The sequence below is a fragment of the Bombina bombina genome, chromosome 8 (genome assembly GCF_027579735.1).
Source record: "Bombina bombina isolate aBomBom1 chromosome 8, aBomBom1.pri, whole genome shotgun sequence".
Lineage (NCBI taxonomy): Eukaryota > Metazoa > Chordata > Amphibia > Anura > Bombinatoridae > Bombina > Bombina bombina.
In genome coordinates this window covers 158,021,819-158,038,463 of record NC_069506.1, presented here as the reverse complement: position 1 = coordinate 158,038,463, position 16,645 = coordinate 158,021,819, and positions in this window count along the sequence as shown.

The window sequence follows — 16,645 nt, the reverse complement described above, 5'->3', positions numbered from 1 at the left end:
AACAACACTTTGAATAACAACTGGTGAAAAATCAAACCAAAGCCATGTGGCACATAGATCCATTTGTGCAATGTACATTAATCTCTTTTAGGACACAACACATATTGATCACAATGCAAAACTGAAGTTATTATGAAAAATATGTCATTATGACATCATGTGATATGATTTTCTAATAAGGATAACAATAAACTGAAGCAATTTAGATAATCAAATACAATTTGAAATTATTTTGAAATCACGTGTCTAAATCCTAAAAGTGAAATGTTTGTTTTCATGTCCCTTTAATGATAAGAATAAACAAAAAACGTATGAAATTTATATTTTTAGAATCTGCACTTTTTAAAAAATGTGTTAGTGTTGTCTAAATGTATCCAAAAAATTGCAAGAACTACACAGGGGCAGAATATAAAATGGGCAGGAACCTAAGCTTACATTAAAGTGAAGATATCAAGAATAGAAGGGATATCTTCAAATACTCATAATTTTAGATTCATATTACAATGTAATCCCAACTTTGATTCGTGATTCTTATTTTAAAATAACCAGAAAAGATAATAAGAGTATCCATATAAATATCGATCAATGTGATTGTATTATGTAATGTTATGTCCATGTTTGTAAGACAAAGGTAAATTAATATGAGACATACCGTGCTGTGACTAACCCTGGCTTGAGGTTCCAGCACCAACATCAGGATCTGTAAAATATTCAATGAGGATTTGATATCATTAATACAAATCAGGTCATGGAGACAAACAATCAGATTTTTTAATTCTAATTGACAAAGTACACATCTATTTGTATTCACATGAGTTCATTGTTTCCTCAATTAACGTATACATTTGACCAACATGTCTAAAGCGATGCCAGTTACAGCAAACACATGTTCATGTGTGTGCGCAATTCTATCTTTCGTAATCATTGTGCAATGATTCCAAGCGGAATTGCACATCCGTGATTTGACCAACATGTCTAAAGTGATGCCAGTTACAGCAAACACATGTTTACGTGTGTGCGCAATTCTATCTTTCGTGATCATTGAGCAATGATTTCAAGAGGAATTGCTCAACCTTTGATTTCACCAACATGTCTAAAGCAATGCCAGTTACAGCAAACACATGTTCACGTGTGTGCGCAATTCTATCTTTCGTGATCATTGCGCAATGATTCTAAGCGAAATTGCGCATCCGTGATTTGACCAACATGTCTAAAGCGATGCCAGTTACAGCAAACACATGTTTACGTGTGTGCGCAATTCTATCTTTCATGATTATTGCGCAATGATTCCAAGCGGAATTGCGCATCCGTGATTTGACCAACATGTCTAAAGCGATGCCAGTTACAGCAAACACGTTTACGTGTGTGCGCAATTCTATCTTTCGTGATCATTGCGCAATGATTCCAAGCGGAATTGCGCATCCGTGATTTGACCAACATGTCTAAAGCGATGCCAGTTACAGCAAACACATGTTCACGTGTGTGCGCAGTTCTATCTTTCGTGATCATTGCGCAATGATTCCAAGCAGAATTGCGCATCCATTATTTGACCAACATGTCTAAAGTGATGCCAGTTACAGCAAACACATGTTCACGTGTGTGCGCAATTCTATCTTTCGTGATCATTGCGCAATGATTCCAAGCAGAATTGCGCATCCATGATTTGACCAACATGTCTAAAGTGATGCCAGTTACAGCAAACACATGTTCACGTGTGTGCGCAATTCTATCTTTCGTGATCATTGCGCAATGATTTCAAGTGGAATTGCGCAACCTTTGATTTGACCAACATGTCTAAAGCAATGCCAGTTACAGCAAACACATGTTCACATGTGTGCACAATTCTATCTTTCGTGATCATTGCGCAATAATTCCAAGCAGAATTGCGCATCCGTGATTTGACCAACATGTCTAAAGCGATGCCAGTTACAGCAAACACATGTTCACGTGTGTGCGCAATTCTATCTTTCGTGATCATTGCGCAATGATTCCAAGCGGAATTGTGCATCTGTGATTTGACTAACATGTCTAAAGCGATGCCAGTTACAGCAAACACATGTTCATGTGTGTGCGCAATTCTATCTTTCGTGATCATTGCGCAATGATTCCAAGCAGAATTGCGCATCCGTGATTCAGAATTGATTTGGATATAGTAGTGTGATGAGTATCATTTATAAAGACTTCAAATATATTGGTAATTGGGTGTATTACAGATTCAAATCGTATATTTGTTAATATTGAACAATAACAAATAATATTTAGAATTGTGTTATGATTCGATGGTCAATTTATGAAATGGCGGATGATAGGGATTTCACAGATGCGCAATTCTTTTTTCGCTCTGTGACGCATATTCTGTAGAGCGCAAGAAACATCACTCCTATTTCATGTGTGACGAATCTAAAATCAGATATCTGAACATCATATGTAGCGTATGTTGTGAGATCTATATAGGTTGAATATATGACTATATACACATTTCTTAAAAAGTCTACTCAAATATTAATATATTATATGAAGTTGGATATTTACCTGGTTCAGATTCCCTATCATCCTCTCCCAGGCCACCGGACGGAGAAGCAGCTGCACTGGCCTCCGGGTCAGGACTTTCTGATCCAGCAGCTGGGGGGGAAGAAAAAGAGGCTGAGGAGTGAGAGGATCTAAATCTGCAAGGGACCCGGAGATTGAGGAGGTCGCATAAAGTCACCTCATAAGGGAGTAGGTATAGTTTCCATTGGGGCTAAGTTTTTTCCCCATCCCTCTTACGGGCTTTTACCCACTCCCTTATGAGGTCGACTTTTTTGTGCAGACGAAACCTCATATCTCCGAACCTCCGCATGATTTGATCCTGGCTCCTCTGGACGCCCAACACCAAATTAACATCATTGGTGATAGACACCCAGAGGGCCTTCTTAATACTCTGCTTTGTCGACCTCTTCTTGTTCCCAAACAGCTGCGGATAGAAGTCCTGGACAGCATTGACCAGTGCTTCACTCTCCGGCTTGGTGAACCTGGGAGGCGTCATGCTTGCTAGTCCCAACAAAATAGAATATATATATAAAATATAAACTGCCAGCAGGCATGAGAGAACTGACAAAGATGGCAACATGTAATGGACTTTTATATGGTGAAGTAAACATGAGATGCACCATGGGACATGGTATCTGTACATCTGATTTTAAAAAATATTGAAATTTTGTTATCATGTCTGTGAGACCATAATGACTCAAGTTATGTTTGTGTGATGAACTCTGATTGGTTGTTCCTTAATGTTTCAACTCTTAGTAACTTCCATACACATACCTCCTGGGGGTGCTGTTACTACATTTTTCATGTAGACTTATTTGTAACTCATGGGACTGTTATGCAGATATGTGTGACGCAGATGTAATATCCGTGATCCATTACATATTAATTTTACAATTTATTAAAAATATATATAATCCTGTCACATTATTAAATGTTTTACACATTTCGATGTTTAATATCGATCATGTTCTTTAATACAAATAAGTTTTATTAATACAAATTGAACATTGTATGTATTTATTATTTATTAAATAAATTTTGTGACTTATTGTGACGTATTGACATTGCTCTATTAAATGTATTTATAATGCACATCGATTGTGTGCTATTGCGTGACATTCCAATTGAATTTTTAAAGATGCGAATCTCGTGTTGCAAGATACGTTTCCCATGCGAGATTTCTGAAATGCGTAATTTCTGGTTATAATGGCCGGAACTTGTATAATCTGTTTATAAATGTTAAACTACCCGTTTGTTTATTATTAGTAAATAAACTTCAAGCTTTTATTTGTCTGAACTGCTCACATCTGTTATTGGGCAATGGCGTCTTTATTTTTAAAGGGACATTACAACAAAATATTTTCTTAAAATGATCCGGAGAGAGAATACATTTTTATACTTTAAAATGTAACTATCAATTTAGATTAATCTTTAGATATTCTTAACAGAAGAAATTGCAATGCACATGGTTGAGCCAATCACACAAGGCATCTCTGTGCATCCACCAATCTTCAGCTACTGAGCAAATCTAGATATGTTTGTAAAGGAAATAATCCAAAAATAATGATTTAAAATCGATGATAGAATTAAATGTTAATGCTTAAAATTAAATTTTATTTATGATTCTTGAAAGAAATGCTTTTTAATTACCGTCCCTTTCATGAGCTAATATGCAATCTTGAATTTGTTCTAAATACATCTGTCTAAACATTGTAAATATGCATTGTTGGCCAGCCACAATTAAGTAGATATTTCCCAGTAATACTTTGCTGATCATAAACCTATGCACCTCCCTTTCTAAAAATGAGTATAACATGAGAATCAAGCATATTTGTATTACCTTCTGTATAGTTTGCCCCACTGTGAATGAAATATCTTCTAATGGCTATATTTATACAGCTTTACCTTAAAGTGACATTAAGCTATTTGTTCTATACTGATTTAGATGGATAATAGTTACAATGTTAAAACAACGTCATATTAAGTTTTATTCTCTCAATAGCTTTTTTTGCTTGATATTCTTGACTGAAAACCATATCTAGATAGACTCTTTTGCTGCTGATTGTTGGTTGCACATAGATGCCTTATGTCATTGTCTAACCCATGTGCATTGCTATTTCTTTAACAAAGGATATCTAAAGACTGAATATAATTAGATAATAATAGTACATTTAAATGGTGTTTAAATAAAATTTGTATTGTCTATAATTCACTAAATGAAATATTTTTGGAATGTCCCTTTAAGGACCAAACCATTAGGAATATGTGGAGTTAACATTGTATAAAGAAACTAAAGGGGACTGAAAATACATCTAGATATGGGATATCTATCCAAGAGGTACGGAGAATAATTGCTAAAAGTTATCTTTTGATCTATCTATAGTTAAATTACCCTTCAAATGACTCCACTAGAACTGAAAAGTAATCAATATGGCATACAATAATTAGCTTCGTCTAAATATGAAATTAACTTACTTTTCATTTACAGATAATTTCTAACATATTACCTAAAAAGAATTAAAGATGAATAACCTATATTTATTGTAATAATGTTTTTGGATTCCTAAGGAAAATCCCAGATATTATTATGTAAATCTAACATTCAACTACACTGTCACTTTTTTATTTTTTTTTAAATTAGTTTTTTATTGAGGATTTTCAAACAATACAGCAGTAGGTAATAGTCACAGAAAATACAATTGTAAACTCAAAAAAAAAAACATACCAAATACAAGTATAGGATATATTATAATTAGAAATTGAAATAAGAAGTGACATGAGCTTCTGAATCCTCCTTTTTATGATAATAAGAGCTTATTGGGGGACTACTTAGCAGACCACGTATGGGTCAGATAATCATAATAAAGATGCAAGCATGGTAGTCTCTAGGGGGGCCCCATCTGGACCCTATGATGGATATATATGGGGGGGGAGGGGATAGTCAGCGGGCAGAGAGCAGCTTTAAAATAAAGGGAAGTAAAAGAAGGGGGGCGGAGCCAATTATATTGAAACAATGATATATCTGAGAAAGTGGAGAAATGGGTTGGTGACATGCACAGAGGGGGGAATATATAAGGCATCATGTATAAGTAATATAATTTACAATAGTGGGGTAGATTTGAATTGCTACACTTAGGATTTTTCTTGAAATAATAGTCACAAGCACAAATTAACAGCGGCACTAAGGTACTATAGTATATAACATCAATAGCAGGTTAACTGTATAATACATCTGCATCCTTTTACAAGCTATTACTATAGATATGATGGAATGTGACGTTAAGCCTACATCTGAGTTATCGCATGAATATACTCCAGAAGAATGCTTTTATGGATACCTAATTTTGACATAATATTAGCTAGAGACTAATAGTATACTTGGATATGATACAGAGGTATATAGAACAAAAGAAATAGTCTGAGAGAGATGCTCATGTTAGTAACAAGGTGGTACATCTCCCCTGTCTTCTCAATAGAGCACACGTATGTCAGAGAATAATATCTTACATTCTAAACTGTGGGGTACTGCCTATAAGGGTTGCAATAAGAGGAGATACAAAACAGGGGCTATTAGTGATAGCTATATGAGTTTGCCTAGTATCTCAAGCAATATTTTAATATAAGCGGTGGCCAGTGTCATACTAAGTAACCTATTCAAAGATTAAATATTGAGGTACACAAAATAAGTAATATAGGGAGAACCGAATATAATTCCAGGGACATGTGGTAAAGATAATACAATCAGCACCTGCCTAAAACCAGATATTATATATGTATATGCAGATTAAATAGCAAAAAGCACCACTACTGTACTTAACCTATATGAAGTATTTAGGTCCCATGCAGGGATTAAGCATTACATAAATATAATAATATGAAGCTAAACAGAACATTCTAAACCAAAACATTATGCAAAATCTCCTAAATTGTGACATATCATAGAGATCTACTGTTTCGTTACATGGGATTATGCATACCTCCTAAAAAAAAAAAACATATTCCAGTAAAGACAATCCTCTATGTGAAAGTTATGTGGCACTAGAGGGTTAAGATAGTGAGGGCAAGTGGAGTTAACATGAAGGCTTATTCTGCAACCTACTTGAATACCAAAACTAATCCCATATCCTCTATTGGGGATCCAGTCTAGAAGGTACAAATGTACAATAATAGCATTACATGAATATTTCCCTGCTTGTACTAAGAAGGTAGTGTCGCAATGAAACTAGGTGTCACACATCTACAATATATAACAATAAATTTAAGTAAAAAAATTCAGGAAAACTTGCAAAACTGTAATAAAAGACAATACAGTGGGGTGATCTTCCATGTCTAATAGCTGCACAAATATGCATGAGACGCTGAAAAACAGTGTTAACATTGGAAGTCCACAACATTATAAGGGTAAGGATAGGGATCAATAAGTGAAAAGTTCGATGGAGGAGAGTCTCAAAAGCATTGCGGTTTCAACTTTCCTAAACATCAGTGATCTCCGTTGCTTCAGCCAACTCCCACTGCTTGTTTAAGTTTAGGGGTTACCTGTCCGACAAGTCTCCATTGTAATGCCTTTGCTGCTGACGGGTTAGTATCACACCTTATCTCCCAGTCTGTTTCTGAACCCGATCTGATGCTGCTCATAATGCCGACTAAGGCACTGATAGGGACAAACCACGTCTCCTTATGTGATTCAGCCTAATCAAGAATTGATCTGACACTTTTGGCTCTCGTATCATAGGCCGTGGCTTCAGCTGTGCAGTGAGATCATTTTGAGGAAAACTCTAAAGCTGGAGTGCTTGGTAAGTGCCTGCCCTTGATGTCACAGGGAGCTACTACAGTCATAGGTGCCTCTGCTTGGGTATGCTGTGTATCAGAATATAATGGCACCTCAATGTCCAGCACATCCCACTTAGCCAATCTATTGAGCGGATAAGATATTCGACCCAGATGACAGGAACTCATGTTCTCTATGAATACCGCAGAGGGGGTTATTTCAATATCTGTAGAGTCGGATACGGTTATAGTGTAGACTCTGCTCCGTTGCACTGGCTCTGTGCTTCTGGTTGTAGGTTCCGACATTGGCATACAGGCATGTAGTAGCGTTAAGACAAGAGGTCCCCTCTCAAACACTGATAATGCCTCTCCAGAATCTGAGTGGTGCGACGTTCCCATGAGTTTAAGGCTTCCATACTGGCGTGTTTGGTTAGATATAGGCACCTTCCAGTGACTCCACGTGGCGTAGTTTAGGACAGGAAGATCCCGGCAGTGTATTTTCAAACTGACTTATCTCTTTCTTGAGGAGAATAGTGGATCAAGCTTGTAGTGGTGTGTTATCATAGATATATAGATCAATTATGTACAATTGAAGATATATATTTATATCCAAAAGCCCGGAGCTCTTTTAAAACACGTCTGACTGCCTCTGTGGTCAGCTCCGCCCTACACTGTCACTTTAATGTAAATTAAACACTTTCCTTTTTTAAAAGTGAAATAAACAAAGTTGTTTTGTATAATTTAGACTACATATCCTCGTCATAAACATTTTATGATTTTAACATCTATAAATCACACAATAAAAGCATAGATGTATTTAAGTCCAAATTAAATTGTTGAAAGATACTTGACTTTAACATTATCTGAATAAGCTGTGTTGATATTTTACATTCAATAAATTAACCAAAATTATTCTATTTTATATCAGGCATGTGATTGTCAAATAGATGACTAACAGTCATGGGAGTAATATTTTGTTTACTTGTCAGATTAGATGGATATATTTCTTCTTATCTTACTGTGATAGAGATATGTCTCTAAGAATATGTATTTTAATACAAAAAATAGAAGATATAGTATGAAAATAAATTTATTGACAAGAAAATAAATAAAATTTCTTAAAAAAAAATCATCACAGATGAAACTCTGAAAAAGAAAGAAAAATATTATAAATATTAGTTATTTCATGAACACATGTCTTAAGATATTCATTAAATACAAAATAATTGTTAAATCATCTTGTGTCTCTGCTTTAACATGTATTTTTTTGGTCTTGATATTAAAAAAAGGTTCAGACATGAAATCTATATCTATCCATAATTATATTGTCTAATCAATCTTAGAATTAAACATTAGCATTTTAAATTAGACAAAATAATGCATATCACATTATAAAAATCTATTTATATTGTATGCTGAACATAATTGAATGTAATATTTCATGTCCCTTCAAATAATATACCTCTATATCAACTATAAAATGTATTCCTTTGTCTGATTGGTCAGAATGTGCATCCTCTCTAGCACAAAGTAGGGTTAATGTATGTAAAATAAACATATTCTAATATAGGATATGTATCTATTCCTAATTCTTTTAGCATTCTTCCTCTTGTGATTCTTAACTAGCATGCATTGTGCAAACTAACCTGGATGTATGGTCTTTGAAAGGCAATTATCTTCAAAATATCAGTTTATCTTCCTTATGTGTCTTATTCATCATTTTCAAAATAGAGGATTGTGAAACACCATCTAAAAGAAAAATAATCTAAGTGTCTCAAATAGGATGCATCCACAGCCTTAGTCCATACAATTGTTGCCACTTACCATGTGAACATGTCTTTGTATAGTTTTCAAGGTCAGCACATTTGAAAGACAATGCCAGACATGATCATATTGGTATTCATCACTTTCAATCTGGGATTCTTCACTTTCAATCTGGGATACTTCACTTTCAGTTTGGTATTCTTCACTTTCAGTCTTGAATTCTTCACTTTCAGTCTTTAGATGAAGTAATCTCCCTAATGGCAGAAAAAGTGAAAATAAAAATATTAATAGAAGTGTGTGAATTAGTTCTGCTCCCCCCCCAATTTCTGAAACTATTTCTATCACTAGCTTACTAAGCATGTGTAGCATCTTGTGTTATGTTCTATCAATCAAGTGTGAAGATGAGTCATACATTGTGCAGACCTAACCTCTGATGTGTGACTTTGAATATGACTTTGAAGCATATAGTCTTGCTAGAGGATCCCTTTCTGAGTATCCAAATTTATAGTAATGTGTAAACTAAATACTACTTTGTAAAATGTATGCCATATGATGGGTGATTGTGCCAAATTCTCGCCAGCCACAGTCCATACATTATTTATACTTACCAGCTGATGTCTTTAAAAACCAGGTGGCGAAGTCGTTACAGGACCCAATGCCAGGAGCATCACCTATAATAATCCAAATACATTTTTATAATCATTTGATGAACAATCCTAACATGTTTGCACAATTCTCTACTTCTCATTTCCCTAGAATTCACACATATTCGCAATACTCCTATCTAACTTCCATTATTTACCGTCTGAAGTGGTGGTTGATGATGTTTGCTCTGACATTGAGCCCCTCATCCCGGAATGGCCCCTCTAGAACAGGGTCGTCCTCCTCATCTTGGAGGAGGCATTGGGGCGCCTGGATGGCCTGCAGCATCTCAGCCCGCTGTGCAATGTTATGCAGGACGCTGCAGGCTATAACGATCTTCACCACCTTACTAGGGCTGTATTGGAGGGCTCCTCCAGACCTGTCCAGGCATCTTAGTCTCATTTTGAGGAGTCCAAACATCCTCTCCACTACAGCCCTAGACCGCTTGTGCGCCCTATTATAGCGCTCCTGGGCCTCGTCGGTGGGGTTACGCAACGGTGTAATGAGCCAAGGCCTGCTCATGTAACCAGAATCACCTATAAATAATGAACATAACAAAATGACAAATATTAATAATTTATTTATAATTATTATAAAATAATTATTATGTTAAATACTTTTCATTTGTGTACACGAAAATCCCCTAAAATAAACATTTTCCTTAAAAAAGAATTATATGTTTAAATCGCATTGTTTATCTGGCCATTTAAGCTAAGACATGCTACATATCTGTTTTGAACTAAAACTAGAAAGGAGACAATGACATGGTTAAATTGCATTCTCTATCTGGCCATTTAAGCTAAGACATGCTACATATGCATATTTCACATAAACCAGACATTTGCTAAAATAAAAACAAAATGGTTAAATTGCATCCTAGAGCTGCCCATTTAAGCTAAGACATGCTACATATGCGTATTTCGCATAAACCAGACATTTGCTAAAATAAAAACAAAATGGTTTAATTGCATTCTCTATCTGCCCATTTAAGCTAAGACATGCTACATATCTGTATGGATCTAAAACTAGACATTTGAGGAAAGTTACAATGACATGGTTAAACTGCATTCTCTATCTGGCCATTTAAGCTAAAACATGCTACCTATGCGTATTTCGCATAAAGCAGACATTTGCTAAAATAAAAACAAAATGGTTAAATTGCATTCTCTATCTGCCAATTTAAGCTAAGACATGCTACATATGCGTATTTCGCATAAAGCATACATTTGCTAAAATAAAAACAAAATGGTTAAATTGCATCCTAGAGCTGCCCATTTAAGCTAAGACATGCTACATATCTGTTTTGAACTAAAACTAGACATTTGCGGAAAGAGACAATGACATGGTTAAATTGCATTCTCTATCTGGCCATTTAAGCTAAAACATGCTACCTATGCGTATTTCGCATAAAGCAGACATTTGCTAAAATTAAAACAAAATGGTTAAATTGCATTCTCTACCTGCCCATTTAAGCTAAGACATGCTACATATCTGTTTGTAGCTAAAACTAGACATTTGACAGGAAGATCCCGGCAGTGTATTTTCAAACTGACTTATCTCTTTCTTGAGGAGAATAGTGGATCAAGCTTGTAGTGGTGTGTTATCATAGATATATAGATCAATTATGTACAATTGAAGATATATATTTATATCCAAAAGCCCGGAGCTCTTTTAAAACACGTCTGACTGCCTCTGTGGTCAGCTCCGCCCTACACTGTCACTTTAATGTAAATTAAACACTTTCCTTTTTTAAAAGTGAAATAAACAAAGTTGTTTTGTATAATTTAGACTACATATCCTCGTCATAAACATTTTATGATTTTAACATCTATAAATCACACAATAAAAGCATAGATGTATTTAAGTCCAAATTAAATTGTTGAAAGATACTTGACTTTAACATTATCTGAATAAGCTGTGTTGATATTTTACATTCAATAAATTAACCAAAATTATTCTATTTTATATCAGGCATGTGATTGTCAAATAGATGACTAACAGTCATGGGAGTAATATTTTGTTTACTTGTCAGATTAGATGGATATATTTCTTCTTATCTTACTGTGATAGAGATATGTCTCTAAGAATATGTATTTTAATACAAAAAATAGAAGATATAGTATGAAAATAAATTTATTGACAAGAAAATAAATAAAATTTCTTAAAAAAAAATCATCACAGATGAAACTCTGAAAAAGAAAGAAAAATATTATAAATATTAGTTATTTCATGAACACATGTCTTAAGATATTCATTAAATACAAAATAATTGTTAAATCATCTTGTGTCTCTGCTTTAACATGTATTTTTTTGGTCTTGATATTAAAAAAAGGTTCAGACATGAAATCTATATCTATCCATAATTATATTGTCTAATCAATCTTAGAATTAAACATTAGCATTTTAAATTAGACAAAATAATGCATATCACATTATAAAAATCTATTTATATTGTATGCTGAACATAATTGAATGTAATATTTCATGTCCCTTCAAATAATATACCTCTATATCAACTATAAAATGTATTCCTTTGTCTGATTGGTCAGAATGTGCATCCTCTCTAGCACAAAGTAGGGTTAATGTATGTAAAATAAACATATTCTAATATAGGATATGTATCTATTCCTAATTCTTTTAGCATTCTTCCTCTTGTGATTCTTAACTAGCATGCATTGTGCAAACTAACCTGGATGTATGGTCTTTGAAAGGCAATTATCTTCAAAATATCAGTTTATCTTCCTTATGTGTCTTATTCATCATTTTCAAAATAGAGGATTGTGAAACACCATCTAAAAGAAAAATAATCTAAGTGTCTCCAATAGGATGCATCCACAGCCTTAGTCCATACAATTGTTGCCACTTACCATGTGAACATGTCTTTGTATAGTTTTCAAGGTCAGCACATTTGAAAGACAATGCCAGACATGATCATATTGGTATTCATCACTTTCAATCTGGGATTCTTCACTTTCAATCTGGGATACTTCACTTTCAGTTTGGTATTCTTCACTTTCAGTCTTGAATTCTTCACTTTCAGTCTTTAGATGAAGTAATCTCCCTAATGGCAGAAAAAGTGAAAATAAAAATATTAATAGAAGTGTGTGAATTAGTTCTGCTCCCCCCCCAATTTCTGAAACTATTTCTATCACTAGCTTACTAAGCATGTGTAGCATCTTGTGTTATGTTCTATCAATCAAGTGTGAAGATGAGTCATACATTGTGCAGACCTAACCTCTGATGTGTGACTTTGAATATGACTTTGAAGCATATAGTCTTGCTAGAGGATCCCTTTCTGAGTATCCAAATTTATAGTAATGTGTAAACTAAATACTACTTTGTAAAATGTATGCCATATGATGGGTGATTGTGCCAAATTCTCGCCAGCCACAGTCCATACATTATTTATACTTACCAGCTGATGTCTTTAAAAACCAGGTGGCGAAGTCGTTACAGGACCCAATGCCAGGAGCATCACCTATAATAATCCAAATACATTTTTATAATCATTTGATGAACAATCCTAACATGTTTGCACAATTCTCTACTTCTCATTTCCCTAGAATTCACACATATTCGCAATACTCCTATCTAACTTCCATTATTTACCGTCTGAAGTGGTGGTTGATGATGTTTGCTCTGACATTGAGCCCCTCATCCCGGAATGGCCCCTCTAGAACAGGGTCGTCCTCCTCATCTTGGAGGAGGCATTGGGGCGCCTGGATGGCCTGCAGCATCTCAGCCCGCTGTGCAATGTTATGCAGGACGCTGCAGGCTATAACGATCTTCACCACCTTACTAGGGCTGTATTGGAGGGCTCCTCCAGACCTGTCCAGGCATCTTAGTCTAATTTTGAGGAGTCCAAACATCCTCTCCACTACAGCCCTAGACCGCTTGTGCGCCCTATTATAGCGCTCCTGGGCCTCGTCGGTGGGGTTACGCAACGGTGTAATGAGCCAAGGCCTGCTCATGTAACCAGAATCACCTATAAATAATGAACATAACAAAATGACAAATATTAATAATTTATTTATAATTATTATAAAATAATTATTATGTTAAATACTTTTCATTTGTGTACACGAAAATCCCCTAAAATAAACATTTTCCTTAAAAAAGAATTATATGTTTAAATCGCATTGTTTATCTGGCCATTTAAGCTAAGACATGCTACATATCTGTTTTGAACTAAAACTAGAAAGGAGACAATGACATGGTTAAATTGCATTCTCTATCTGGCCATTTAAGCTAAGACATGCTACATATGCATATTTCACATAAACCAGACATTTGCTAAAATAAAAACAAAATGGTTAAATTGCATCCTAGAGCTGCCCATTTAAGCTAAGACATGCTACATATGCGTATTTCGCATAAACCAGACATTTGCTAAAATAAAAACAAAATGGTTTAATTGCATTCTCTATCTGCCCATTTAAGCTAAGACATGCTACATATCTGTATGGATCTAAAACTAGACATTTGAGGAAAGTTACAATGACATGGTTAAACTGCATTCTCTATCTGGCCATTTAAGCTAAAACATGCTACCTATGCGTATTTCGCATAAAGCAGACATTTGCTAAAATAAAAACAAAATGGTTAAATTGCATTCTCTATCTGCCAATTTAAGCTAAGACATGCTACATATGCGTATTTCGCATAAAGCATACATTTGCTAAAATAAAAACAAAATGGTTAAATTGCATCCTAGAGCTGCCCATTTAAGCTAAGACATGCTACATATCTGTTTTGAACTAAAACTAGACATTTGCGGAAAGAGACAATGACATGGTTAAATTGCATTCTCTATCTGGCCATTTAAGCTAAAACATGCTACCTATGCGTATTTCGCATAAAGCAGACATTTGCTAAAATTAAAACAAAATGGTTAAATTGCATTCTCTACCTGCCCATTTAAGCTAAGACATGCTACATATCTGTTTGTAGCTAAAACTAGACATTTGCGGAAACAGACAATAACATGGTTAAATTGCATTCTCTATCTGGCCATTTAAGCTAAGACATGCTACATATCTGTTTTGAACGAAAACTAGACATTTGCGGAAAGAGACAATGACATGGTTAAATTGCACTCTCTATCTGGCCATTTAAGCTAAGACATGCTACATATCTGTTTGGAGCTAAAACTAGACATTTGTGGAAAGACAATTAAATGGTTAAATTGCATCTTATAGCTGACTATTTTGCACATTACACAAACACAACTGTTTTTTAAGTCTACAGTGGCAATTGTCTAACTAATTAACCATGTTGTGCACAAGTACTCACCAACGAGCTACCCAGGTGGAAACTCTCTGCCCTCAAACTGCCGCCACAGGGACGACTGTCTGAGGATGCGGGCATCATGACAAGCCCTGCCGAAATTCTCACACATGTGCATAATCTGCATACGTGCGTCACAAACAAACTGCACGTTGAGACTATGGAAATGTTTGTGATTTCGGAAGGGCAAGTCATGTTGTGGAGCACGCAGTGCAATGTGGGTGCAATCTATTGCTCCCAAGACATTGGGCATTTGAGCAATAGCAAAGAACTCCCTCTTCAGGCGCCTCCAATCACCATCATTCTGAGGGAATCCTATGTAACGCTTACTGACTCATACCATGGCGTCCAGAAAGTTGTCAAAACCCACAGAGAAAGTACCCTGAGCAAGCCCATGCATGTACCCCTCTCCAGATTGAAAACTCCCAGGTAGTGATGTCGTGAATTGTTCGCCCGTGAATAGTTCCCGGCGAACATAGCTTGTTCACGTTTGCCGTGGCGGGCGAACATATGCGATGTTCGATCCGCCCCTATTCGTCATCATTGAGTAACCTTTGACCCTGTATCTCACAGTCTGCAGACACATTACAGCCAATCAGCAGCAGACCCTCCCTCCCAGACCCTCCCAGCTCCAGTACAGCAGCCATTTTAGATTCATTCGGAAGCTGCTTTCTTAGTGAGAGGAGGGACAGTCTAGCTGCTGCCGATTTAATAGGGAAATTGATAGCTAGGCTAGTGTATTCAGTGTCCATTACAGTCCTGAAGGACTCATCTGATCTCTTCTGTAAGGTCCTGTGTAATCTAATTGCAGTTGCTTGCCTGCCAAGCCACTTGCCCAGTGCCACCACTCATATCTGGTGTAACAGTAGTGTAAATAATTAAAAAAAAAAAACTTTTTTGACTGTGAAACATCAGTCTGCTAGTGTAATCGAATTGCAGTTTCCTGCCTGCTAGCGTGTGTGCCAGGCCCACTTGCCCAGTGCGACCACTCATATCTGGTGTAACAGTAGTGTAAATAATTAAAAAAAAAAAAACGTTTTTGACTGTGAAACATCAGTCTGCTAGTGTAATCTAATTACAGTTGCCTGCCTGCCAGCATGCGTGCCAGGCCCACTTGCCCAGTGCCACCACTCATATCTGGTGTAACAGTAGTGTAAATAATTAAAAAAAAAAAAACTTTTTTGGCTGTGAAACATCAGTCTGCTAGTGTAATCTAATTGCAATTGCCTGCCTGCTAGCGTGTGTGCCAGGCCCACTTGCCCAGTGCCACCACTCATATCTGGTGTAACAGTAGTGTAAATAATAAAAAAAAAACTTTTTTGACTGTGAAACATCAGTCTGCTAGTGTAATCTAATTGCAGTTGCCTGCCTGCCAGCGTGTGTGCCAGGCCCACTTGCCCAGTGCCACCACTCATATCTGGTGTAACAGTAGTGTAAATAATTAAAAAAAAAAAAATTGACTGTGAAACATCAATCTGCTAGTGTAATCTAATTGCAGTTGCCTGCCTGCTAGCGTGTGTGCCAGGCCCACTTGCCCAGTGCCACCACTCATATCTGGTGTAACAGTAGTGTAAATAATTAAAAAAAAAAAACTTTTTTGACTGTGAAACATCAGTCTGCTAGTGTAATCTAATTGCAGTTGCCTGCCTGCCAGCAT